The following is a 27764-nucleotide window of genomic DNA, read 5'->3' on the forward strand; positions in this document are numbered from 1 at the left end:
GGTTATGACGTTGTCCTGTGGTAGATACACATGGGGACTCTTAATTAGTATTCAAAGTTCACTTTGATATTTCAATGAACACACTTAAGTTCTTGTTCTTTGTGTCATATCATGTCAGATTTTTGCCCTTTAATGGTGCCCAGAAAATGTTCGACCTAGTGCAGCTGAGCAGTAAATCTAAATAAAGACTCACTTTCTGTTACTGTAGCAGTTCCTATGAAATGATAGCAGTGGTCATATGATTTTGGTGGAGTTCATTTTTTCGTAGCTTTGCACAAAGGGCGGGTATAATGTGGTAAGCGAGGACAAGATGCATGTTGGAGTGCACCTGAGCTCTGACAGACGGAACCGTTGAGTGTGTAGTTTCCCTTGTCGAAAAAGAAAACTCCTTTTAGAACCGCAACACCAGACTTGGCACTTGAGTCCTATGCTAATTCCCCCGCCATGCTATCTCGCGTGTCCTCGCAAGGTAGCATCCGACTCTGGAGTTGCCCCAGCCCTGTGAGTCCATATGGGTATATGGGGCTAAGAGAATGTAAACAGAATATAGATGGTGGGGAAAATGGGATAAGACACTGTTCCCAGGCCAGTTTCAGGCCTGTGCCGTGAATGTTGTCCGGCCATGAAAGAAAAAAAAAAGATAAGCTAAGGCAAACAGGTGCCTAAACGAGACAGAAATACAGCACACAGGTATAAGGTGCATAAGTGTGTTGAGACACCTGAGAAACATCTTTTTTACTCATCCCCTTTAGAATGGCGTGTTTGCAAAGCTCTGCTTGTGAAGCGCTGGATTGATAGTAAGTGGAAAAGATGAATGTAAATGGTGTCATTTGATCATGTAAATGAGCAGTTGAGCTCTATTTCCCCCACCCCCATAAAGAAATAAAGTATTTACATAGACAGTTGTGCTTATGATGCTTATGGAAATTGATCTCGGCTATTTTTTTTCCGACAACAACATGTTACAGAATGCAAATCGGATATTTGCTTGCCATTATGGTGTTTAAAATGCATGGCGGTTAGATGTAACAAACAGCCTCGGAGAAGAACAATAATGTTTCCAAAAACTCCTCTAACAAACAGGACACGTTAAGCAGCACACTAATCCATTCCCATTACAATTGGATGAGCGGCAACATAAGCGATTATTTGTAACTTGATTTAATGGAAAGGATAATTAGAAATCGCAAACAGAAGGATTCATTAAAACTGTGCACCACTTCTGAGAGCTTTCCTCATCAGATTCATATGTGCTGTAATTAATGTGATTAAAAACCTGTAGTCTTTCCTGTTTTACCATATAAACACGAAAGCTTTGACTGTTGCAGTCAAGTCAACACTTATGGGCTGTATTGAACATTGGTTGAGAATGAGTGACTGACTGGCCTTCGTTTGCGGCTACGATTTTGTAGCCTTGTGGAGCAAGGTTTTCACTTTGACGGCTGAGAGCACTTAAATTGGACTCTAAACGCTGCCTGTGTTCTCACCGAGGTGCATTGTGAAACTAACCAGCTAATTCTGAAAGTGCTCAGTGAGCTGGCAGCAGAGACTTCCAGTCCTGACTCTTGCTGGGGACTAATTACTGAACGTTAGGTGACCTCAAGGTGGGCCAGGGAGGCTTAGAGTAGTTTATTAGCCTCTATTCTAGAGAACTGTAAGGCGCTTCCCTTTCATTCTCATACAAGGCCTCTAGGCCTCTCTCCAGTAACATTTCTATGCACTGTCTCTGTCTCTGTCTCTCTCTCTCTCTCTCTAACACACACACACAGTCACATACAGTAAACATCACACCCACACACACAGATACAGATACTCATGTATACACACTAGAGTCATTTTTTTCTGTCTGGTCTGGTCTATGTAAGTGGGGTTAGAAAGCTGCACTTGACTTTTGTGTAGCTGTTGATCAGGTCTGGCAAATGACCTGCTTCACTGTACAGTGCTCTGTGTGCCCAACTCCACTGTGTGTGGCCCTTTTGCTCTGTGTCTGACTGGATGTGACTGCATCACTTCTGTTGAGGTGTGTTTGTGTGTGTTTGTGTGTGTTTGTGTGTGTTTGTGTTTGTGTGTGGGGTGTGTGTGTGTGTTTGTGTGTGGGATGGGTGTGTGTGTGTGTCGGTGGGTCGGTGGGTGCGTGTCCCTTTCCTGTGGCCACCAGTACTGACCAATTGCCTGGCATCTTCCCAACCTGCTTTGGTGGGTGCGCAGGCACAGGCAGGACTACTCTGGTCCGAACCTGTTCGTTTACCAAGTGCCTGATTTGCCTTTTGACCAGTGGTCATTACAATCACCATGGTTAGTTTGTAGTGAAAAGAGGAGCTTTCAAGCAGTCAGTCCGTCAACACACAACCTGATGGACAGACAGATAGGGCCAGAGAGCGCGAGCGCCTAATAACTCTCTGAAATGGTAGGATCAAAGCCACACTTGTTCTGTCCTCCTCTATGCAAAACGGCCACTCTAGTTTGGAGCCGTGCGTCCAGGGCAGAGACGAGCAGACGTTGCTCGTACAGGCCGCATTTGTTGGCAATGTCCACTGTAGTCTAATCTGCCGATCTCATCAAGCTGCTAAGCAAATGGTGTGGGTTGGCGCGTAACTGAACAGCCAGCGCAGCGTAGCGCGCTTCTAGCCACAGCATGCCCACACTCAGGACAGGAGGGAGAGAGAAGGCCGGCATGTGGTCTCTTGATATAGGATTACTGTATGTGGGTGTGTACGTGTCTTGCTCTCTGTGTGTGTGTGTGTGTGTGTGGTGTGTGTTTTTGTCTGCGTGTGTGTGTGTGTGTGTGTGTGTGTGTGTGTGTGTGTGTGTGTCTCTGTGTGCCTGTACTGTAGGTGTACTCAACAGTAAATAACAGTAAAATAAAACATAATCAACAAGTTGATTGTTGATTATGTTTTATTTTTTCCTTTTCTAAAATGATGGTACTCTCAGCAGTCCAGACATGAATCCTTTTGTTCCCCAAGTCTGGTCTTGTTTGCGCTAGCTGTACTGCTGTCCCAGCTGCGGTACGGAACTGGACCCTCATGGACCTGTGTCATTTGCCTGACGGTGGGGATGGGGTGGTGGGGGATTATAGTCAAAACAAATGGAACCGAATTGAATCAACTCATGCAACTGTTGTTCTACAACCTCACCATCCTCACAATAGCACCTGTTACTTGTGTGCTTGTGTGTCTCTGGACCTGTGTGTTTTTCCTGCATGCACCCCTATGGAAATAGCCTCCGAATATCTAGATCTAAAGTGACTCATTTCAATATTCAAATAATAATCAAAAACAATTTGATGGCAGCTTGGCTCGGGGATTTGCATACAACCTTATTTGTTGCCCTGGATAACCTGGAACGGACTTGGTGTACAGCAGGGGCTGATTGGAAACTTGACGAGTGACACGCGTGAAAAAGCCCTTTGTCCTCTGCTGTCCCTAAGCGGGCAGATTTCCCTTCCTGTGGTCTGCTGCAATTGCTGCTGTGTTTTAACTTGCTAAAATGTGTCCATTAATTTACATTGTGGACAGTGTGTGTGCGTGTGTGTGTGTGTGTGTGTGTGTGTGTGTGTGCGTGTGTGTGCAGGTGTGTGTGTGTGTGTGTGTGTGTGTGTGTTTCGGCGCATGCGTAATGCGCATGTGTGTGCATCGTGCTTGGCGCGCGTGTGTGTGTGTGTGTGTGTGTGCGTTTAAGTGTGTATATTTCTGTTTGTGTGCTTGTGTCCCTCATACTGTTTCATGTCCAGGGGCACTTTATATGGAGAACTGTTGCGTTTTTAAGGGATGAGTTGTGCTGATCTTCACACAGACATACAGTTTCCTCACTGGGTAGGCCTCACTGAATATATGAGAGGAGCTACGCAACCCCCCCTCCTCCCCCACCCATGCATCAGGAGCTGCTCTGTGTGTGTGTGTGTGTGTGTGTGTGTGTGTGTGTGTGTGTGTGTGTGTGTGTGTGTGTGGGAATGGATGAGTCAAAGTCAACTTTGCTTGCCGTCAGTGTGAGCCTGGCGCTTCCCAAACACTGTCTCTCTCTCTTGTGGAGCTCAACACAATGGTGGCCATTGTAGTGGAGAGGAGCTGATGTTTATTTTGCATCTCCTCTCTCAGAAGCACAGGTTGCACCCAAATTAAACAATGTCTCTCCTCTATCTGGGCCAGGAACACACTTTTGGCAGAGAGTTTGTGAGGATCAGAGGGTTGGGGTGGGGGGGGGGGTGTGGGGAAGAAAGAAAAGAAAAAAGAGGGATGAAAAGAAAAGGAAGGAAGAAAAGAGAAAGGAAGAGAAAGAAGGATGAGGTGAGGAAGTCCCTCGGACTGTTTGACAGGGTTAAACATGGTGAAATATTGCCCGCGCAAGCTGTGACATCTGTAGTTAGTATCAATGAGAGGCGTAATTAAGTGGAATCAGCGATTTTTAATTCTATATGCTACGTAATAACAGCCTCGCTGAATAATTGAAGGAAAAAGAAGCGCAGAAGGGTCCTTTTCCCCCCTTTCGCTGTCACGGTTTAAATTTAGCTGGTGTCATTGTCCAGCAGTTTGATTAATTGGTTATCTGTCTCGACTTTACATCTCAATGAAATATCTGTATTCATTTGCCTTTAAAGCCGCACACAGCCAAATGGGTCATATTTCCAATCATTTGGCGGTGGTGGAGGCGGTGGGGATGGTGGCTCGGGGAATATGTATATTTTAAAAAGATTCTGATTTGGAGACCGCGTCAGCCTATTTGCTCCGAAAGTTGTCATTCTTGACACCCCTACTATGTTTGGGGGGAAAAATGAGAGTTTGAGTAACTTTCGTTTACTTTTCTTTTTTGGAAAATATTTCATTTCTTTTGTTCTTGTTTCCTTCTGAGCCCCGTGTCTCCTGTTGGTGTGCGCCAGCCTGTGTTGGTACTCCATTAGGCGTAGGAAGATGTTGAGACTTGTGAGAGAACAAAACAAAATAAAACAAAAAAAAAAACAGTAAGTCATTATCTTTAGCACCCAGTATTGAGGGTAGGGCCTCCACTTCTTCTCCTAACCCTGTTCAATCCTGTTGTTTTTCTGTTCAGCAGGTTGCTCTTATATAACAAACCCCTGATTTAGATTGACACCAAACGACCTGTTGTGTGTTTCCACTACCTCAGGCTGAGCGGTCTGGATCGTGCCACGTAAAACCTCTGTAAACGAGGCAAGATTTCCAGTGCAGTTTCCATAGCAATTAGCTGCCTGTCCGTAGATGTCACGGATTTCCGACTTGTCATCTGATGAGATTAACACATCAGGAAGTTGTGGGATGTTTACAGCTCCGAGGCTTTTTGGGTGATCGTGTTTTGAAAGATTTTTGATTTGTTCCCAGCACTTGCTGGTCGCTCGGGCTGTCTCCCAACATTCGCTGATCATTCTTTGTATTGAATAATTGATTTGCATGCCCTGAATTATTGAATGAAGTTAATCTGATCTGATCAAATTAATATTAACACTCTCTGAAATATTTATCATCAATGTTGAAAACTATTAACTTATAGACCTATTAATATAATCATAAATAGATATAGCAGAGAGAGCTGAGGAAAGAGGAGGAGGAGGTGGAGGGTGGCAAGTATGCATGAAGCTATCCAGCGCTTCTGTCTTTGTTGTAACTGATGGAATAGGGTAGCTGGTCCCAGGGCTATGCTGTGAGCCAGTGGACGGAAGGCCCGGGCAGCAGGTTGGGGTCGGTGTGATGACCCTTTCGTGCAGACAGGGACCACATGCCCCATTGTGTCTGACTGTCCCCAGTCAGAGGGGAAACTGACGGTCAAATATGTACCATTTCTTTTTGTCTTTCTTTCTTTCTTTACTTTACTTGCTTACTTACTTATTTCCCTCCCTAAGGTACATCTGAAACATTTTTACATACAGTATGTGTGAAACATCCGCAAAAAATCCACTTCTTTCCATGAGTTTATGGTCTCCCAGACAACATGAATCCCTGGGATGTCCTAGCCCATCAAGGCATCCAGTACCTTTTCCTCTTCTTTTTCCAAATGAGCATTTGGAGTGTTCTAGGCCCATTTAACTGTTCATTCCTTCAGCTGTGTAAATGTGTGCTTCTGGACGGGACTCTCCCTCTTCACACTCACAGACTCGCCACAAGCCTGTGATTAGAGGGCCTTGTTGATATTCCACAGAAGTCCACCAACCGACTTTGGTTACGGAGTGCTACAATCATAAAACCTTGTTAAGGAGATAGCGTAACTGAATGAATTTGCCTAGGCAGTTAGAGTGACCCCTTCTGAGTAGTGAGAATAGTGGCCTGATCTTCACGTTCTCTCTTTCACAACTCATTTATATTCAACAACGCATTGCTTCTATAGCTGTGTGTGTGTGTGTGTGTGTGTGTGTGATGTTTCTTGTCTTATTTGCTTCTTTAGGATGCACCACTTTCAAGTTCACATTCAAACCGTTTGTGTGCTAGGTAAGTGTTCTCTGGCAGTTTGTAGTTTCCAATTGGTTTAAGCTGTTATGACATATAGATAGCCTTTTTTCTGTGTGCATTGCATAATTGTTTATGAAATGGTAAATAAGACAATGAGAGAGGTCTGAAAGCAAGTCATTACATGAGAATAATTGCCAGCCACTTCAATGAAACGCGATCACATTTGATGGGCCCCCCCTCCCTTCCTCACCCAGAATTCTAATTCCTGTTAAAGAACATAATAAAGGCGACATGAAAGACTCACTCTTTTCAGTATCTGATAGCTAGGGAGAAGCAAATTATTTCAAATATTTGATATTTAAATTATTTTCAAATGAACAGAGGCATGGCTGTAGGCACTTTCCCCTGGTGATACTCCGGGTGCCTTTGTTTCCTTGGCGTTGGCTCATTAAAAGCATAGCGCCCCTGAAAGCACCAGTCGGCACTCTCCGCCCGAGACCACAGGCCCTGGCGAGTGCCGTTTTTTAAAAGTCTGCCGGCTCTTTTGAGGGGAAGCGATGGCCGCGAAACTGGCCTGATTAAAATGACAATAGTCTAATTAAGTCGACCTCCGTGTCAGTGCACGGAAAGACTGCTGCCCTGCAAGTTTCCGCTTTTAAAAATCCTTTGTCTTTGGCCTTCTCCAAAATAAGGCGATTTTTTACACACACACACACACACACACACACACACACACACACACACACACACACACACACCAACCCCCCTTCCTGCCGAATGCTTCAAAACCCTACGATGAGATTTTGCTAATGGCAATTATTTTTATTAGCTAATTAAATCTAGGGTTTCTCTCTTTCTTTTTCTCCCTCCCTCCCTCCCTCCCTCTCTCGCACACACACGCATAAACACTCCTCTCTTTCACACGCTCTTTCTGTGCATGGAATTCTTCAGAGAGGGGCTGGTGTTACGAGCACCTTCAAGCACTCTTAGTTTCTTCCTGATGCTGTATACAATAATTATGGAACCCTCTGTTATATATATACATATTTTTTTATATTATTACAACACGGTTGATTGCACAGAAACGTCTCTCTCTCTCTCTCTCTCTCTGCTTAACCGATGGGGCAGACGTGGCACTGGTCTGCTGCCTTCACCCTCACCCTCTCTTGTGCCCCCTCCGAGGGCACCTCTGTCGGATAACACACAGAAAAGGCATGAATGGAGGTCGGCGCTGCTGTCTGTGACGAGGCAAAGGAAACAGTGTTTTGTGTTCCTTTTTCCCCCAGCAGCAAGAGTTCACCGTCTCCAGAGATAACATAAGAGGCTTTGTTGCTTTGACAACAGAGGCCATTTTTAAAAAGAAAAAAGTTGTATTTTTTCTTCTCCTCTGCCCCTTGCTGCTATCTGTTGCCATTATTTGATTGGTTAATCTTATCTAAAAGGCTGGGTATGGGTTGGGTTGGGATGGGGGATGAGATCGGGATGGGAAGGGAGGAGAAGAGGAAAAAATGAAAGGAAAAAAAAAAACAGCCCTAACCAAGAAGAAGTTGAATGAGTGAAGTGGAAAGAGCTTTCAGTTCCATTATCCATCTGCTGGTGATTAAGGTCTGTGGGGAGATAATTACGCTTTAGTCTTGAGTTAATGAAACGAAAACTTTTCTCTCTCTGAAAAGGAAGGGCAGATCTTTTGTGCCGCTATCCGAGGCTATCGCCCGCCCCTAGACAAGATGTACACGCAATAACACACACACACACACGCACAAACGCTGGGGTTTTGTTTTAGGGCGGCGGAGTCTCTCTCCTGCTCCTCGTTGGACTGGGCGAGCTGTCAGTCACACATCTCCCAGTGCTGCTGTGCCAGCACCTCTGGAACCTTCTCTGTCCTGCTGTGGGACATGGGCGACGTGCAAAGCACTGACATCACGCCTCCTGGGGGCAGACGGCCTGTGGCCTGATCAATATCCTGATTATTTCAAACAGGTACCTTGATTAGTTAGTGAATGATTATTTATCTTACACATTGTTTCACACTTCCCTCATAGCTCTCCGCGAAACTACTGTAAATAAAAAATGACGGATTGGGTTTGGCAATATGACTTCAAATTAATATACAATTAGTGAACGATTATTTATGTTACACTGCCGTCTTCGTTCTCTGACAAAGTAGTGTCAATAAAAAATGACTTGACACTGCATTCTTTTTAGGCACAAAGCTGCTTGGCGGAGCCATGTTGGCTCGTTGTTTAACTAATGCTATTTGGACAGGGCAGAGGCATGGAATTCAACCCAATGTAATATATATTTTGAAAAGGGGACAGTTCATGAACGCATGCAGTGGGGAAGGTATTAGCCAATTATTTGACATGAGCAAGTGTTCTAAAATGTTCTAAAAGTGTGCCGGGAGTACTGCATATGCTTCCTGGACTGGATGGGAGGGACGGTAGTGTGCAAATGTGTAAATTGCAACATAATGGAAATTACTGGAATTAATGGAAAACACACACACACACACACACACACACACACACACATACACACACACAGAATGTGTGAATATTGCGGCTCCTTTGACAGGTGCCTAGTAGATCTCTCACCTGTTTTTCAAACCAATCCCGCTGCTTACCTCGCCGGTGTCACCTACATGTTGAATTCCAATTTTTTTTTTTTTCATTTAAAGGCACACAGCTGCATTTTATACCAGCAGTGCAGCTCCAGTCCTGCAGCATGAACCAGTCCACTCATAATGGGCACTCCCACACATATCCTCCGAGGGGTCGACTGCTGGTGTGCTCTCTCTCTATCTCTCTCTCTCTCTCTTTCTCTCTCTCTCTCTCTCTCTCTATCTCTATCTCTCTCTCTCTCTGTCTCTCTCTCTCTTGCACTTTCTGATGTTTATTTTCCGTTTTGAAAGTGGCGGATGGTTGTTTGGTGTATGTGAGGCATGTTGCGGCACTTCAGGCCAGAGAGCACATATTTAACTGTCCTTGAGGAAGTTCACATCTGGTGTGTGTGTGTGTGTGTGTGTGTAGCTGCAGGACTGTTAGGCCAGTTCCTTGTCCCCTTCCCCCTATTTCTTTCCTCTCTTCTCTCCTGCTCTCTCTCTCTCTCTCTCTCTCTCTCTCCATCTCTCACATTTCCTTCATCTGCTGTGCAGTGGCTGGCTGCTCTGGACCCATCTGCTGTTATTATTTTCCACTGATAATTGGCTTGAACAATGGAATGCCTGTGTCCCCCTGCCTTTGAAACTCTACACCCTGTTTATTTTCTGGAGGTCCCATTTCTGCTCTCTGTGCCGTGTGCTCTGCACTCTGCACTTTCCCTCTCCCCTCTTCCCTCTCTCTCTCTCTCTCTCTCTCTCTCTCTCCCTCTCTCTCTCTCTCTCCCTCTCCCCTCTCTCTCTCTCTCTCTCTCTCCCTCTTTAGCCGTCTCGCTTGCACTCTGCCCTGTCTCTGCTCTCCTCTGTTCTCATCTCTCTCTCTTTCTCTCTTTCTCTCTCTCTGTGTCTGTCCGTCTCCCTTTAGTTTCTCACTATCCGTCTCCCCCTTTCTCTTTTTTTGTTTCACTCTCTCTCCCTTCCTTGCTCTTGGTCTACCCCCCCCATTCTCTCTCTCTTTCCCTCTCCCTCCCTCTCCCTCTCACTGTCTCCCCCTCTCCTCTCCTCCTGCTCGCGGTGCGAGGCGCTGGAAAAATGACATCTTTGACTAGGCACATCAGTTATGTGTCACTCAGCATCTGAGGCCGGGCTCCAGATTTTCTTCGGGGCTCGGGCTCCTGTTCTCTCTGGTTCACTTGAAGTTTTAGTCATGAAGACTGGCAGCTTCAGACAGCCACTCTCCAGGAGTCTCTCCCTGTCGTCAGTCGGCATTCATCTCCCAAGAGAGAAGGAGGGAGAGAGAGAGGGGGGGGGTGGAGGGAGGGTGAAAGAGTGGGGTCTATGGACTCTGAGTCTTGGACAATAGTAGCTGCACAGGATTACTTTATTGAGGGTTTTTTCCCTCCTCTCTGTTGAATCTCATACGATTTCCAGTTCATCCACTAGGAGGTGTCTGTTAAAGAGTGTGGGACAGTGTGTATGGAGAGGAAAGGACCGACTTAATAGACTTCCACCAGACACATTCTGAGACATTCGCACAGAATAATTCATTTGACACTCCTAATGCATGCAAATATTTTCAGAGCCTCATATGAATGCTTGAGCTTTGAACATTTGTCCGTTATAGTAAATCATGGAAAGTGACGGCTTCAGATGTTAAGATCACAAAGGTTTTATATTTCAGCTTGGTTATGGAATTGTTTTAACTTTGTTGTTAGTTTACTTGGCTCTTTGTTTTTCAGGTGTTTGTTGCACAAATTAAAAGTAAACAAGGCAAAGGTATGTCAACAATATTACTACAGGCTAATGTGCATAAATGTTAGTTAATGCTATACTATATTAATGTTAGTAAATGCTTTGTATGTTAATAAATGCTATAACAAAAACATAGAAATAGTAAACTGTGTGCGTGGTTTCCAGGCCTCAATATTCTTAGAGCTCCTTATTGCGAGAATGACAGAAAAAGAAAGAAAGATAGATAGAAAAACATAATGAAAAAATGAGTGAGAATAAAAAAAGGTAAAGAAGTAGAAACTGTCCAGGACAGGTAGGGGCTCACAGCAGGCGTCTGCTTTGTGCCAAAGCCTCATTTGCTGAGTGTTTGTGTTTATGCAAAGGGGCCCCTTCCTGCATATTTAATCTAGCACAAGTCACCGGCTTTTGTTGTGTTTAGACCACATACCTCCAGTCCCTCAGAACACACACACTCACTCACACTCACTTACTCACTCACACAGTGCAGCTCGAGCCGTAGTTCACCGACAGACGGACTGAAAAAGCACCTACAGCACACATCTGCTGTCGCACGAGTGCCTCTACTCCAGTTTTAGGAGTTGTGAAATAGCGCGACTGTCGTACCGTGCCGCCGTTTGGTGTGTGTGTGTGTTTTTCCACCCCCTCGCTGGCTCAGGCTGGAGAATAGCCATTCATGTAATGAGACTCGTCCACTGTTCGCTGGTAAGTCTTTAAAGACTTTGTTCATTGTCTCCCTTGCTCTGCTTCCTCTCTCTCTCTCTCTCTCTCTCTCTCGTTTTCTCTCCTGCACTCTGTCTCTCCCTCTCTCATTCCCCCTCACACTCAAATTCTCTCTCTCTCACTCTTCCTCTCTGTCTGTGTGCCTCTCTCCTCCCTTCTTAGCCTTTCAGTGCGTGGACTGCTAGTGTGCTCACTGTTCTGCTATGGCTGAGCCTCATTGGAGAGTTTGAAATAGCTGCAGGATCTGCGCTGACTGCCTACCTCATTCAGCTCCTGCCACAGTACACACACACACCCACACACACACACCCACACACACACACACACACACACACACACACACACACACACACACACACTACTTCTCACTAATACACACAGGATGTAAAGAAGTGGACTTAATGTGGCTGTGTGTGTGTGTGTGCATGCACATGTGCTCTGGTGTGGTATGGGTTGTTGAGAAAGTGTGTGTGTGTGTGTGTGTGTGTGTGTTAAGGGTGAGTGGTGAATCTGCTTTGATGAGACCAGAGCAGATTTTTCCTCCTCTTGCTCTTGCCGCTCCGTCTTCGTCCAGGGAAATGAAACGTGCGGCTTGCTGATATTAATAGCGTCCTGGATCTGTGGCAGGTTAGGAGACTGCCATGGAGACCGCTGAAGGTGGAAACGAGATCTCGCTGGAGAGAATTGACAGTCCTCCTGTTTGACAGGGTGGAAAAGGACTTGGCCATAAAAATACAATTGCATAGTATTGCCAGAAAGCTTAGTCTTTGTTATAACCATGAGCTCGGGGTTTTGTATTGTTTTATGCTGTGGGACTTTGAACCTGTGTGTAGTAGGGTTATATTCAGGTGTGAATCAGAACAATTTTCAGTTTTCCCTGTACCCTTTTTTCATTGAGTAAAAGTTTAATTCTAATTTGGAAATCTCAAAACACACACATGTGTTCTGTTACACAGTTTTTGAAATTTGTATTTTGTCTTCAGGATTACTTTGCTGGAATCCGAATGAAAGGCGAGTTGAAGCCATTCTCTCTCTCTCTCTCTCTCTCTCTCTCTCCCTCCCTCTTTCTCCCTCCCTCCCTCTCTCTCTCTCTCTCTCTCTCCCTCTTTTTGACTTGCCCCAGGCAAGGGGAACACTGTAGCCTGTTCCCATTTCAATAGTGTAAAGAAATGCACTGCGTTGTTTGTTTTGGGTTAGAAGTGAAATTCCACTTCCTTGGTCTTAAGGCGGCAAAGCTCTCTGTGTGGACTCTTGTGTACTTTGTTCTTAGCTCAGCAGAACGTGAGGGCAGGTCCAAAAAATCTCAAGGATCAGACAAGCTGACATTCAGCAGACTGCCCGGTTTCCCCCTCGCCTTTTTTTTCCCTCTCTCTCTTCAGCCGCACAGATCTCCTCGGCAAAGCAGGGTCTGAGAGAAGTTGCCTTTAATTGGTGTGTGTTTGTGTGTTGTTTTTTTCCTCTGTTCTTTTCATTTCATTTTTTTTTTTTCAAACATGCTATTGTTTACAGTTTGCGTGGGTGTAAGACATAATGTCAGCCCCCTGCCAGTCATTTTTTTTTTTATGAGTGTGGGGTGGGTTGGGTTGGCTGTGTTGCGCTCTCTCTCTCTCTCTCTCTCTCTCTCTCGCTCACTCTCTTTTTTTGAAGCTGTTTTATGAGACATCGTTTGATTTTTCATTTGAACTAGGCTGTCTTAATAAAGCTAAGCTCCAAAAGTTTTTTGGAGTCAGCCCTTTTGTTTGGCCGTCCGTAAACAGCTGGTCTTGTGTTTGGGTGAGTCACGCGTTACATTTTCCTGTATTTCAGGACGCAGACAGTGACTTGGAAAATCTCTTGTGCACACACCCTGAACACAAACACAAATGGACTGAATATAGATATCACTGTGTGATCCCAGCGCCCACGCCAGCATGTTCAAGGCTTTTTCAAAAATGTTCACTTCCTAGCACTTTTACAGCAAATAAAAAATCAACAAAACAAAACAAAACAAGAATCAATTGCCTTGCTGTATGTATGTGTGTGTGTGTGTGTGTGTGTGTGTGTGTGTGTGTGTGTGTGTGTGTGTGTGTGTGTGTGTGTATGTATGTGTGTGTTAGTTACACAGTGTGTGTGTGTGTGTGTGTGTGTGTGTCTCTCTGTGTATTTTTCCTTCTACTTGTTGTCTGTATAGCAGCCTACTATGATAAATGGCAGATAAAGTGTCCAGGCTGTTGACATGGCGTGAACTGTGCTGAGCACTCCTGCCTTGTGGCTCTCAGGACACAGACAGAAAACAAAAAAACAAAAAAAACCAGGCCTGTCCTATTGACAGCCGTTGAGTCGCCGTAATTAATATGGTAATGACGTGTGGAAGTTCATTACCGGGGCCAGTACAAAAGTAGCCACCAATATCGTATGAAGCACGCGGGCGGGTAATTAATGGAATAACTTTACTTTGTGGTAAATATTCATGGGGCCCTTCCCTTTCTCCCCTCCTCTCCATTTCTCTATTTGGACACGGTGTGAAGTGAGTAAAGAGCTGGTCCATTAGATGGACTGAAGAGGCGTGCGGAGTGGATGTGTGCCTTTGTTGGGATTTGATGCCTTTCAGTGGAGTAGGAATTCATATTTTTGCATGTGTGATCCCTCAGGGGGAAAAAAAAAAAACAAAAAAAACTGTGAGTCCTCGGCGAACGTGTGAGGTGTGTGAGAGGATGCCACTGCGGAGGGCTGACCTCTGACCTTCTGTGTTGGGTGTACAAAAAGAGGAGTAGCCTCTCGTGGTTTTTTTGGGTTTTAAAAAAAAAAAAAAAAAACATTTAAATGAGAGAAGCGTGTTCATATTGTAGCGTGCGTGTTTGCTTTGCCAGCATTCATGGTTTCACAGAATGAAGGAGGGGGAAATGGAAGGACTGGATTGGTTGATCATTTCTGTAAGTGTGGTGTAGCCCCGCCCCTCTTCCCCTTCAATAGTTTGGTTTCTTGTCAGCCATTAAGCACTTATAACATTGGATATTCTAACTTGAAACTGTGAAGTGTGTCAAATCACAACCCATGTTGAAATCACTTCTCCTTTCCTGTAATTGATATCACAGCAGGGTCAGAATTCAATATAATGAGCTGATGGTATGATGGTATGTATTCCGCTATGCTCCACTTCATATGTTGCCAGTGTTATGGTATAGATATGCCAGCTTTTCAGAACTCTCATTAGAAGGTGAGCAGGTCCACTCATGGCACCATCATTTAGGAGGAAAGGGAAGATGGCCAGAAGTCCTGTCTTGATTTCCTTGCCACATTCAAAGGAGCCAGCCCAGCAGTATGGCAGTTAGCAAGGAAACCTCCTCTTTTTTTTGTTTTTTTTTGTAAGTGTTGCATTTTGACACGCTCTGTCCCACAGACTTCTGGGTAATCATCACAGCTAGGCCTCGTTTTGCTCCTGGAGAGTTGCGGCGGCGGAATGTGCAGCGGAGTGGCTGGCGGCCAGCGGGTGGGGGCTGCGGGGGCTTATTTAGCCGCCCTGCATGCTCCGCCAGCCCCCACCACTTTAAACAGCTCCGCCACACTGATATGCAGCTCTGAAATGGAGACAATTATCTATTTAGGTATTACAAGACATGCATTAGAGAGAGAGAGAGAGAGATGTGCAGCTGTTTTGTCCCAGTTCTTTTGTTTTCTTCCATCCTTTCCCTTGTTCTGCACCTCCTCCTCCTCCTCCTCCTCCTCCTCCACCTTCTTCTGCTCCACCTCCTCTCCATTCCTGCCTGATGCAAACACTTCCCCTCATTAGCGACGCGGAGCATTCATCTAAATGGATGTGCTGCGTTTTGTGGTAAACTCATTTAGCTCCCAAGGCGCTTTGCAGGTGATTTGAATTAATGATGTTTAGGTGTTTAAAATGAAAATATTTGTCATTTGTCACCAGTCACTATTGATTTATGGTGGCATTGATGATATGTTAATTGAAGGCTAATGAATGTGGATAATAGGAAAACGGCCGTTCTCCATTTTCTTTGTGTGTGTGTTGGAGTGTGTGTGTGTGGTGGAGTGGTGGTTCTCCATGTCCAGTCAAAATATAATACTGACCACTGTTTTTTTTTTTTTGTTTCTAACAAAGGACGTTTGATACATAATTAATGGAGAGGTGGGCATGCACATGCTGGATAGTTTCTCAAGTGTCCTGTGTGATATTAGGCTGTGGTTAAATGTTTGCAGCCCGCCGATGAGCTTTTGCCACAATTTTGACCAAAATGCAAAAAAAGGAGGAAAAAGTGTGAGAACAGAGTGAGAACGCTGTCAAAATGCAAAAGGAGGAAAAAGTGTGAAACAGGGTGGTTCTCCATGTCCAGCAAAATATAATACTGACCACTGTTTTTTGTAACAAGGACGCTTTGATACATAATTAATGGAGAGGTGGGCATGCACATGCTTGATAGTTTCTCAAGCGTGTGCTAAGCGTGCATGTGTGTATATTATTGGTAGTAGCCCACCCTCTAATGCTTGGAGGTGTGTGTGTGGTGGAGTGGTGGTTCTCCATGTCCAGTCAAAATATAATACTGACCACTGTTTTTTTCTTTTTTTTGTTTCTAACAAGGACGTTTGATACATAATTAATGGAGAGGTGGGCATGCACATGCTTGATAGTTTCTCAGTGTCCTGTGTGATATTGAGCTGTGGTTAAATGTTTGCAGCCTGCCGATGAGCTTGGCCACAATTTTGACTGTCAAAATGCAAAAGGAGGAAAAAGTGTGAGAACAGAGTGAGAACGCTGGCGTGCGTGTGTGTGTACGCTGGCGATGACGCTGGCGTGCATGTGTGTGTATATTATTGGTAATATTTGGCCACCCTCTAATGCTTTTATTCAAATGCAAGTGAGATATTGCCCTGTTGGCACTCATCTGTTTACCATAAAAACAAGGTTTAGGTTCTTTTATTTTTCTGTTTCACTTTGTTTTGTGTATGTCTCTGTGTGTATGTCTCTCTCTCTCTGTGTGTGTGTGTGAGTGTGTGTGTGTGTGTGTTTGAGTGTATGGGGGGGGGGTGTTATGATTTGCAATAGTGTGTACTGTATGTTAGATTGCACTAATGGAGCTCCCTTGACCTCCACCAACAATACCACAGTGGCCCAACTGACTGGTCTTCAAACAGGCCTGTTATGAGTGAGTGAGAGAGTGAGAGGGTCTGAAATAAAAGTGCTGTCCTCAGCACAGCTCGAATATGATAAGCCTCCAATGTCACACCGCCTCATGTACCCTGAAGAGAGTAGCTAGTGTTCTTACCCTGCTGCCAAAGCCTCTGCAACCGTGTTGGTGGCCTCTGTTTGGTTAGAACCTGGTCATTTCCTTGCCGCTACACAACAAAGGCACCAAGTGCGTATGGCCAGTCTCCAAGCAGACTGCCCAGTACACGTAACTAAGTATAATTATCATAATAACTAGGCCTCTGAGGTGTCTGCAGCTGGCTATGTGCGCGTCCTCCAGCGAGTATAATCAATGCTGAAGCCTTTAAGTGCTGCCACTGCTCTACTGTGTTGAGCTACTGTACTACTGTAGATAGCTCCTCTGTTCTGACTCTCCTGTAGCGGTTCTGAAAGATGACTTCCTCCTCTCTGCTCTCCCCTGCTACATCTGCAGGCTCTGAAGGCTTTTCACACATTTGTACTCTTGAGATCCGTGAAGGCACTGTTACAAATTACTGCTCAGGAGGAACACCTGCTCTCTGTACACTCAGGTTATGCTGAATCAGTTCTCCTCACTGGTCATTAATAAAGTGTCAGGATGACTCTAATGTGTAGCTGGCAAACTGTTTGAGCCCCCCTAACGATAATATTGCTGTTTCACTTATTTAGAAGAGATTGTTGCAGACAGTGGCCATGATTATTTAATTACCTCTGCTAATTTCGCTGTGTGCTGTTTGCAGGGCAAGGAGGCTGAACTTGTTAAGCTGAGACGGAAGATTGCTTTAAACAAGGCAGTCCTTGGAGAAGGTAAACACTGTCATCCATTAGAGAGCCATTTTTGGTGTGCTTTGCGTGTTGCATTGAAATGGGTTAGTGAATAACTGGATTGTCTTCAGTTTTTTTTTTTTCTCTTCTTCTTCTTGTTTGTGAATGTCTACTCATCTGAGAATATCATTTTGCCTCCCTCAAGGTTTGCTGCCCCTGAAAAGTCTAAATACTTCTTCCATGTTGACATTGTAATTGTATTTTTTGGGACAGTTTAGTGCAGTATCTACACTGAAAATTGTGCAGGCCCAACAGCAGGTCTTAATAGACTGTCCCATGACCCATACGTTCTAACCTTTCAGATTTAATAAGAATTGCTAAGCTGAAAGAAAACATCCCTTTTTTGAAGGCTAAATTCTAATAGAACCGCTATGCTACTTTTCTACTAGCATCATTAGTAAAATAGTTTGCTCTGTTGACAGACTTCACAGACATATCCAGGTTTTCGAAGGCTGTCCAGTCAGTTGCACACACACACACACACACACACACACGCACGCACGCACACACACGCTCGCACGCACGCACACACGCACACACACACCTGGTCATGTCGTAACACGCAGGAGAGGGTATGGGGTCTCCTTCACATAAAAAAGACTGGGCTTCAGAGAGCAGCCATATCTCGTGTTGATCCTTCCTCGTTGCCCCGTGCGCGAACCCTGATTGACCCCCTTTCCCCACTGCAGCCAAACTGGCCAGTGTCCTAAACACAGCCTCACAGCAGCAGATGCCCAGCATACTCGGACATAGTACCTGGTTCTAACTCACAAGAGTCATCCATGAATGAACAGAGCCCATACATAATGTGATACATGTATTTCCACACAAAACACACACACGCTTGCATCGTCAGTGTGGTCCTCATAATTGGAAGCTCCACTGTACCCGACAAGGAGAGTGGAATTTACATACAAGGCCCTTATGTGTTCCTCCTAACATGGCCGATAACAATGAAGCGTTGCGGAGGGCCGTCGGGGCCAGTGACAGCAGGGGAAGGGGCTCCTTTTGTCCAGTTAAGACACAGCGCCATAAATCACTACCTGCACTCCGTGGCTGGCGAGGTCTCCCGCTTCTCTCTCTCTCTCTCTCTCTTTCCCTCTCTCTCTCTCTTTCTCTCGTTGGCAGAGGAAGTGAGCGTTACGGCTGCTCCTGGTCACCTTTGCATGCTAACACGCTCCTCTCTGCGCTTCTGTGGAATTCCACAGTAGTTATGGTGGGAGAGACATTTTTTTTTTTTTGTACACAGAAAGAACAAAAAAGACAGAGGCAAGGAACAGGAGGGAGAAAAAAAAACCTGCGAGGAATGGTTGGTGGTGATGGTGAAATAACAAATTTGTATTTATCCCCAACGCATTCTCCGCATACTCTCAACAAAGAAAAAAAAAAATCTCTTCTGTGCGGCACAGCTGCCTGCTGAACCCAGATGCGGGATGGGCCTGATAGCGCTCGAGTGATTGTGTAATTAATGTTAATGTGGCCAAATCAGCCTAATCATTGACACAACTTTCCAATGCGATTTTGATTGCATCTCTAATACAGAAATCCCTGTGGCAGCTTACAGGATTAACGTGCTTCCCCCGCGTAAAGCCAGCCTCAAGTGTGATAGACTTTAAATGTGAGAGTGTACAGGCCTGGTGTCGTTGCACTCTCTTTACATGGTTGTGTGTGTGTGTTCTCTGTGTGTGTGTGTGTGTGTGTGTGTGTGTGTGAGAGAGAGTGTGTGAGAGTGTGTGTGTGTGTGTAAGGGGGGTGCGCATGCAGGCATGCTCATGTATACTATATGCATATGTTCTCCTTCTCTTTATTTGTTTAGGGATTAGCAGGAAAATAAGCCTAAAAGAGGGTTTGATTGCGTTTAGGGTGGCGCTTAGCCAGATAGCGTAGCTGCACTCCAGACAAACTGTTAGTGTTGAGTGCAAAGGCCTGGAGGGTGGGTTTTGTGTGTGTGTGTGTGTGTGTGTGTGTGTTGGACGGGGGTGGGTGAAGGGGTAGGCCTGCCTGGTTTCTCCTCTCTCTGCCCCAGCTCCACCGCTCCACATTTGATGTGCTTCCACTCGACCCCGTGATGCCAGAACTCTCTCTCTCTCTCTCTCTCTCTGCGCCTCTTCGACTTCCTCAGCCCGTTCTCTCGACCACTTTGGTACACAGCCACTCTCTCGCACCACTCTTTTTAAAAGCCAGATTGAAATTTCCTTCAAGCCACACACAACAGTGGCGAATACACACACTATCACAAGAACAGTCGGCCGCTGACTCGAACCAGCATGCAGTGAATTAGAACGCCTCAGAAGATCACAGCCGAGATGATTTTTACCCCCGAGCTGTTTAACTGACTTCTGTTGGTCTGCATTTTACAGTGGTATTAGACACAAACAAGCAAATTCATGCGTTGCAAGAGCAAAAAGGAAGGTCGCATATAGCTGTATGTTTGGGGCCCCTTCCACCCCCCAACTGCCGTGAAATATTTTGTCTGAGGGCATTTATTGCGTACAAAAAAAGTAATTTCTTTATATCAGCTTCGAGCTGAAAATTGCTACGTATTAGTATTAGGGGTTTGTAAGCTTCTAATTCCATGGCATTTACAGCTGGCTGTGTTTCCATGCATTTGTAACACTTTGATTCTTGAGAGTTGCCTTAATCGCTTTTGCCCAGTGCAGAACATAATAAACAACTTGCTGCTGTCGCTTAAGTGCCGCACAGGGGAGATTGCTAACAAGAAAGTTAAACGTTTCTGCCACCAGCACTTTTGTCACCGCGATTTTCATGCACTGTAACTCCCGTAGTATGCGCTCTTTCTTTCTCTCTCCCTCTCTCTCCCTATCTCTCTCCCTCTCTCTCTTTTATTCCCTCCCTCCTCTCAACCTGAGCACTGCTTGCCATGAAACGCATGGGGTGGGACGACTGCTCTGGGCTTCCGTTGCCTCTTTCTTGATTTATGTATACAACCCCCACACACACACACACACACACACACACCCTCTTTACAAAACAACAAAATCTGTGTTTGGTTTACGATGCCATAAGCTACAGCAAGCCTCCCAGGAGTGTGCCACCCACCCAGGCGGCTATCGGCCAGGGAGATCTCGATCAGAGGTTACGCAGCGAGCTCCCACACTAAGCCCTCTCACCTGGCCCTGCCCCCCCCTGGCTTATCTGATGGCAGATGCAGGCTGAGAGTCTGAGAGGAGACATACACACACACACACACACACACACACACACACACACACACACACACACACACACACACACACACATAAACACCAACACAGGGCCTCCACTCACAGCTTTCACACAGGGCCTCCATAGCATCTATTCAGCTTTATTAGGTCATCTTTAAGGAACGATATGCCCCATATTAAAGGAGAAATCCAGCAATTTTGACTTCGCATAGAGTCTGGCCTAGATCCATAGGCGTACGTTTATTTCCGGGTGGGAGGGCACAGTTTGAGGTTTAAAATCATTGGAGTTCCTTTGAAATGCTTTGAACCAATCATAACAACCGCCGTTTCGTCATACAGAGAAGTTTCTCTGCATCACGCCCATAACAAGCACGGGTGCATCTTATCAGCAAACAGTCACACGTTTCATCTGTGTAACTCTTGCCAAAATGCATCATATAGTGTTTTGTGAATGTACCCAAGTGAAACTTTCATATAAATGCATAAGTACGTCCAAAGCGCCACTTTTAAGCTTGTATGCGTTGTCGTTTTCGGGTGAAATGACCTTTTGAATGGGAATCCTATAGGGCCACTACTTTTTTCATACAATCGCGTCAAAATCGCTATTTTTCAAACACTACGAAGGCTCGACACAACATGAAACCTTGATCGAAGTATCATCAGTGTCTCTACACATAAACTTGAGCATTGAGAACATTGTTGGTGTACACAGAGTTTACTAAAAGAAAAGTTTTTAACATCTCACTTGTTTTTTCTGCTCGCTGCCATCTTGCCATCTTGCAAAGAGTGGGTTGTCCAAAACCGTTCTTTTTAGTAAATTATGTGTACACGAACAATGTTCTTAATGCTCGAGTTCATATGTAGAGACACTGATGATGCTTCGATCAAAGTTTCATGTTATGTTGAGCCTTCTTAGTGTTTGAAAAATAGCGATTTTGACGCGACCATGTAGCCTACTAAACTAAAGTTTGACTCGGGTACGTTCGTAGCCTATTTCTATAAGTGACAAAATCTATGACTAAAGTTTAGCTGACGATATAACATCCTACTCCACTGTGACTTCGTTCGTGACACTGTTAATAGGCTAAACTAGAAAGAGCTAAAATAACTCACACCAACCTTATTTGCGCCTTTTATTAACATTAAGCCCTTTTCGCTCCCTACATTGATGTATTCCAAGCGGTCTGCTTCGGGGGCGGGGACGTAGTAATTGAAACACCATTCCTGTGTAACGTAATCGCTCTCAGGGACGCCCTCTGTTCGCTGGTTGGTTCGGCTGCCCAACCTCCGAAGTAAACGAGCGCGAATCAACCTATTCCAGACGGAGTACTGTAGGGAAAAGAAATCGAGCGGAAGTACGTAGGCAGGCCGAGGCCAGGCTACCATAGTGTAGCACTGTAGCTGCCTGGGAGCTCTAACTGTCGAGCTAGGTAAAACTGATTGTTTTCGGGGTTTTTTCCTACCGAAATCACCGTATTTCTCCTTTAATAGAGTAGCTTGTAGCTTAGCTTGCCCATCACTGGATTTTATTATATTCATCTTACAGTTTTTGTTGTACATCTTTAGCACATAGCTGTAATAGTTCTGTCAGTCAAGAACAGGCTTTAATTTTCTGTTGATTTAAGCACTCTAGCCTTTAACACTCTTTTGCATGTAATCCTTTTGTCTGGGGTGTGTGTGTGTGTGTGTGTGTTGGTGTGTGTGTGTGGCTGTGTGTTGGTGTGTGTGTGTGGCTGTGTGGCTGTCAGAGGGGCCAAGTGACAGAGTGTTGGGTTTGATTGACAAGAGTGCCAGCTCGAGGGCTGTTCTACCAGCCAGCAGGCATGTCAGTCAGAGTGAGGGAAAGAAAGCTGTCAGTGGCACAAACCACAGTTCAGAGTGGGGTTGGATGCCTGACTGTGCGATGCCTGGATTATTCAAAGGGCAAACACTGAACATGGGCAGTGGCTTTAAGTGTCAGAGTAATTTTAGATACATGCATGTGTGCTCGCGTTTGGCTTTCTAAGTTTCAGTGACAATACAGAAGCACATTTAACATGGCACTTTGATAACAGAGCGCTAGAATTCAAAAAAGGCACAGGGCACTTTTGTTTCTCTACTATATTTCACTTTCTTACTTCTTTCTTTTGTTTTTTCCGGATTTTGATCTAGGTGGAAAATAGTCCGAAAGCCCAAATAATAAACCGCTGTATAGCAATTAGGCTCTGAGTTTATTTTTACGTATTTGACGTTTGCGGAATTCTCGTCATGGTCAATATCATTTTGGCAGTGCTTTTGCCTCGCCATTTATTTGAGGAAACAAATCCCTTTTACGGACGAAACACCTGGTGAAGCTACTTAATGGAATGGGCTTTAGCGTTATGTAAATAAACAGCTCGCATTTTTAGACCTGAGAGCTTCAGCGGGAGCGGATATTGGTGGTAGAGGGGGGGTGGAGACGGGGCAGTGTGTGTGTGTGTGTGTGTGTGGGGGGGGGGTTGCTGGCTGGTTTGGGGCACACTCTCTGCTGTATGAGGACAGTGAGAGGTTCTCACATAGATGAAGTTCTCTTTAAAAAAAAGAAGATTTATACACTCTATACACAGAGGGGTGAAGTTAAACTTTTATTCTTCCTTGGTTTGTATAATCGATCAGGAGACAAAGGTGAGTTGTGAATCACTCAGTTAATGCTTAACTTAAGGGTAAGGGTAGTTTATGACTGTTTAAATTAATTTATTTTCGTCTTGACTAGGTGATGTCAAAGAATGCAGATAGACTTCCCTTGAGCATATAGAGGCCTAGATTATAAAATATGTTTTTAGCTATCAGTGACTACTAGGGAGTAGGGAATGGTAAATCATAATAATAGTTCCTTCACTGAGGTGATTACGCTTCAGCATACGCCGTCCAGGAGCAGACAAAAACAAGAACACACTCTCCGAAAACTCCAAACAAGACCTGAAGAAGTGAAAAGCACACAGACACAGCACCACAGTCACCACAGTATGCCTTTCCTGTTACCGGTATTTCACATCACATTATTATCAAATGAAAGCGGTTCAAATGACAGAGTGATGAGAGTCCTCCCATTTAGCCAGGCAGTAGGACCTTGGATATGTTTTTATTATTGAACTTCGGAGTTGGCCAGCTACACGGCTTCCATCATGTGTCCCCTCAGAAACACTTCATACATCGCAGACCAATGAGTCCCTCCCGGATCGCTTCCTTTCTTTGGAGTCAGCTAATAAATTCCACTGCTAAAATATTTGAAGTCTTGAATTATGGTTGGACAGATAAACGATGCACACAAAATTGAACTCCTGTCTATTAAAAGGGGGCTAGAAGAGGGCATGTCTGTGTTTTTGAATGTGAGTTTATTTTAAGTATCAGGGAACGAGCTCAAAAAAGTATTTTGAAGGTTTGTTTATTTACTGCAAATTTTTGCCGATTCTTGGCTCCTCGTGTTGTTTTGCGTAAACAGTCTCTCTCTGTATCTCTCTCTCCCTCCTTCTTTAACTCCCTCACTTTTTTACCCCTCCATGCCTCTCTCTCACTCTTTCTTTCTCTTTCTCTCTCTCTCTCTCATGCTCTGCTTATGGGAGTGAGAAAAAAAGAGAACGGCGAGCCGTACAGAGGGCCGAAAACAGGAATGACAAACACCATTAGCTGAAAAATTTCCATTTCATTGCAACTATGTTATTGTTTACTTTACCATACACGTCCTAATATGGTTACCTCCCCGTGAAAGCTGCCCAGGCTGGAGAGGAGTGGAGACGGGAGGCCCCACTAAGGGAACAGCTTTTAACTGCCACTTAGACAATAAGAAACAAATGCCACGGCTTTGTAAAAGGCCCAGTGTTCAGAGCGGCCAGGGCCTAGCGGACGCCATGCTGCCTGCTCCTGGAGCCCTATACGTGGTATTCAGACAGCCGTTTTACCGCCCGAGCTCTGTGTGTCATATCTGCCTTTTCATTTCTCTCTCTCTTTCTCTCGCTCTCTCTCTTTTTCTTGCTCTCTCTCTCTCTCTCTCTCACTCTTATGCGTTCTCTTTGAATGTGTACTGTTCTCTGTTGTGTGACTTGAAAAACAGAAGGATTGAAAGCACTCTCAGTTCTGTGTCTGGCGTGCTCTCTTGATGTGTATTTGTCTCGTGTGGTGTTTGTGTCTGTGGCCACACGCTCCGTCACTCTCCGTGTTTGTCAGGGTGTCGCTCTCTCTCTCTCCCTCTCTCTCTCTCTCTCTCTCTCTCTCTCTCTGTGTCTTTGTCTGCCTCTCTGTCTCACTTCTTCCTCTTTTTCTTTTGTGTGTTTCTTGTGTGCTCCTTCCTGTTGTCTCCCTTCTCCTTTGCCACACACAAACACTCTCCCCTCCATTTCTATCAATCAATCTGTGCGGGTGTGTGTGTGCGTGTGTGCGTGTGTGCGTGTGTGTGTGTGCGTGTGTGTGTGCGTTTGTGTGTGTGTGTGCGCGCGTGTGCGTGTGTGTCTGTGGGTCTGGGTGGATGGGTGTAGGGGGTTGTTTGGTGAGCTGTCCGTCAGCCTTGTTTAGTGGTATGTGACACTAAATGGGGCCTGTGTGTGTGTGTGTGTGTGTGTGTGTGTGTGTGTGTGTGTGTGTGTGTGTGTGTGTGTGTGTGGACTGCTTTATAAGACATAACCTGGCTCTGCCCTCTGAACCTGGACCACCTTTGGGAAGCCCTCTCACACACACTGCAGTAGAGCAATTAGTGCCTCAACTGACAAAAGGTGTTTTTTTAAATAGAGGCATTTTTTTTTGTTATCGTATAATAGTGTATTTAAATAGATATTTATAACATATGCTGAACTGGATGAGTTGGATTCAATCTATTTTGAAATATGTGTGTATATGTTTTTTTGTCTTTTTTGTATCTTGCATCTGAACTATGTTTTTGGATGATGATGAGGAGGTGTCGACAGGACTAGCCTCACCCCCATCCCAAAATCCTCATGTGCATGCTGAGTGCCCTTTTCCGATCTTCCTGAGAGCGACCTTTGAACCTTAGGAATGCGGAAGGTCAGCTCTCATGTCTCATGTGAGAAAGATGGCTTAGCAAATACACTTATATAATATACATGTGTATCTGGACACATCTGTTTAAATTTCGGTCATTTGCTGTCTGGCAGGTTCAGTACTTTTTAAAATGGCAATAAAGTCTAAACAAGCCCAATGTTAGTGAATGGGATGATTGTCTCAGATTGATCTGTAGACTACACACACATAGAATCAATCTTGCCCTTTTTATTGCAGTGAAACAATGTTATTCTAGCATGTAAACCTCACACACCTGCTCGCAATCATTCAGTTCGCTTTTTAATGATGTTTAGGTGCTCTTATGTTACATTTAAATAGAGACGAACCCCCACACACACACACACACACCCTGTCACTTTGGCGAAAGAGCTTGATTGCCGTGCCTTGGTGTGATTGCGATAACAAGCCACGGTGTGAGTAGGTGCCATATCAGGGCTTGGGTTACAGCACTGGACTGCTATGGGCTGTGAGGGCTTGGAAGTGAAGTGTAGTTAAGGCATCGGGCCAGGTCTCTGGGTCCTGACACAATGTATGGGTGTGTGTAGTATCTCATGTTTTTATTGAATCAAGTCGTGACGGTGTGTTGCAGGTTACACATACCATACAGCTATTGTAGACATCTTGTCTTGGCATTGTGTGAGTATTCTTTTGTGACACAGTGCATTGAATGATGAGACGTTAACTTAGAAATAAAAAAATTAAAAATAAAAAAAAAACCTGACCTAACCTGGCCCTCAGTATGTGGCATCGGATGTCTTTTGTGTGTGATTATCGCAACTCTCATTTCTGGCATAGAAACGAATTGTGAAAACAGTTTAGGAAACCGTGAAAGTAGGCTAGGTTTATTTTCTGTACCTTGTGGTTGTTGGTGCTTGTGGTGGTGGAACTATGCTGTTCCCTATCTGTAGTTAATGAACTTTGGTTGTTTGCTGACTTCAAGGTCAATTTCTGCAAATGGCAGCAGCACACTGTGGTTGTAAACATGTTTACTGCCAGGCGTGTGTAAACACTGTAAATGTGTACAGGTGGAAAAGGCCATACAGGCTCAGTCCCTATTCTTTGTTTTGCCCCTTGTGGCACAGTTCCCCTGTGCACAGACACATGTGTGTGTGTGTGTGTGTGTGTGTGTGTGTGTGTGTGTGTGTGTGTGTGTGTGTGTGTGTTTGCATCTACTTGCACTCAAACAGTGTCGTATCACAGCCCATGATAATATACAGCAAGGCAATACAGCAATAACAAGGGAATAAGAGAAGGACTCAGGAAAATGAAAGGCAGCACAAGCTCACGCGGGCAGGAACGCATGGCCAGCAACGCAAGCACCGGTGGCATTAAATATGAATTAATGGAATGTTGCTCAGCCTCATCATAGGGTGTAGTGTACTGTTCAAAAAAAGAAAAGAAGAAAGAAGAAAGAAAAGAAATGTATGTTGCTGGCTACCGGCCGTGAAGGTGCATTTGGACTTGCTATCCCTTTAATTAGAAGTGAGATATTAGCATTTCATAGGGATTTGTGCCAGGAGAGAGAGAGAGAGAGAGATGGAGAGGGGGGGGGGTGCAGAGAGCAATGCTTTCATTAGCCGGTCCCTCTGCATGTAATGAGCGTCGTCATTAGCTGATGGAGTGGATTTGCCCTCGCTCTACCTTGAAAGGCATGTCATTTACATACTTCTTAGGACTGCTGCCTTTTAATGGATTCCTCAATGAATGAAATAATAATAATACTAGAAATAATAAAAAGCCACATCTTTTTTTTTCTCTTCGCAGAACATTCTGAAGAGTTTGTGTACATCAGTTTAGTGCGCTGGTGTGTGTGTGTGTGGGGGGGGGGACCAAAAGGACAAAAGGAGTCAAATTAAAAAGAGAGGACCGAGAGAGAGAGTGAGGTGAGGGTATCTTTAATGTGGGAAACGTAAGGCCTCAGATATCACTCTGAGATTCGTGTAGTGCATCATAAATTCTGAATTAAATCCATAATGGGTGACATGCAGGAATAAAAGTGCGGGATCAAACAGGGGAAATATAGCATGGCGGCTGACTTTTGCCTCCAGACATGGACACATAAATAAAGTGTGTGTGATTATGAATGGGGAGGGGTGTGTGTG

At 44.9% G+C, this 27764-nt stretch overlaps 1 protein-coding gene across 1 annotated transcript in view; it reads left to right on the top strand.

The window, feature by feature from the left end:
* The window catches only part of foxp1b (forkhead box P1b), a 172696-nt gene that overhangs the window by 39210 nt on the left and 105722 nt on the right, over positions 1-27764 (top strand). The window contains 1 exon segment of the mRNA XM_048253985.1: positions 17362-17428. The gene's annotated coding sequence lies outside the window, so the exon portion shown is untranslated.

Source organism: Alosa alosa, chromosome 10 (genome assembly GCF_017589495.1).
Source record: "Alosa alosa isolate M-15738 ecotype Scorff River chromosome 10, AALO_Geno_1.1, whole genome shotgun sequence".
Lineage (NCBI taxonomy): Eukaryota > Metazoa > Chordata > Actinopteri > Clupeiformes > Clupeidae > Alosa > Alosa alosa.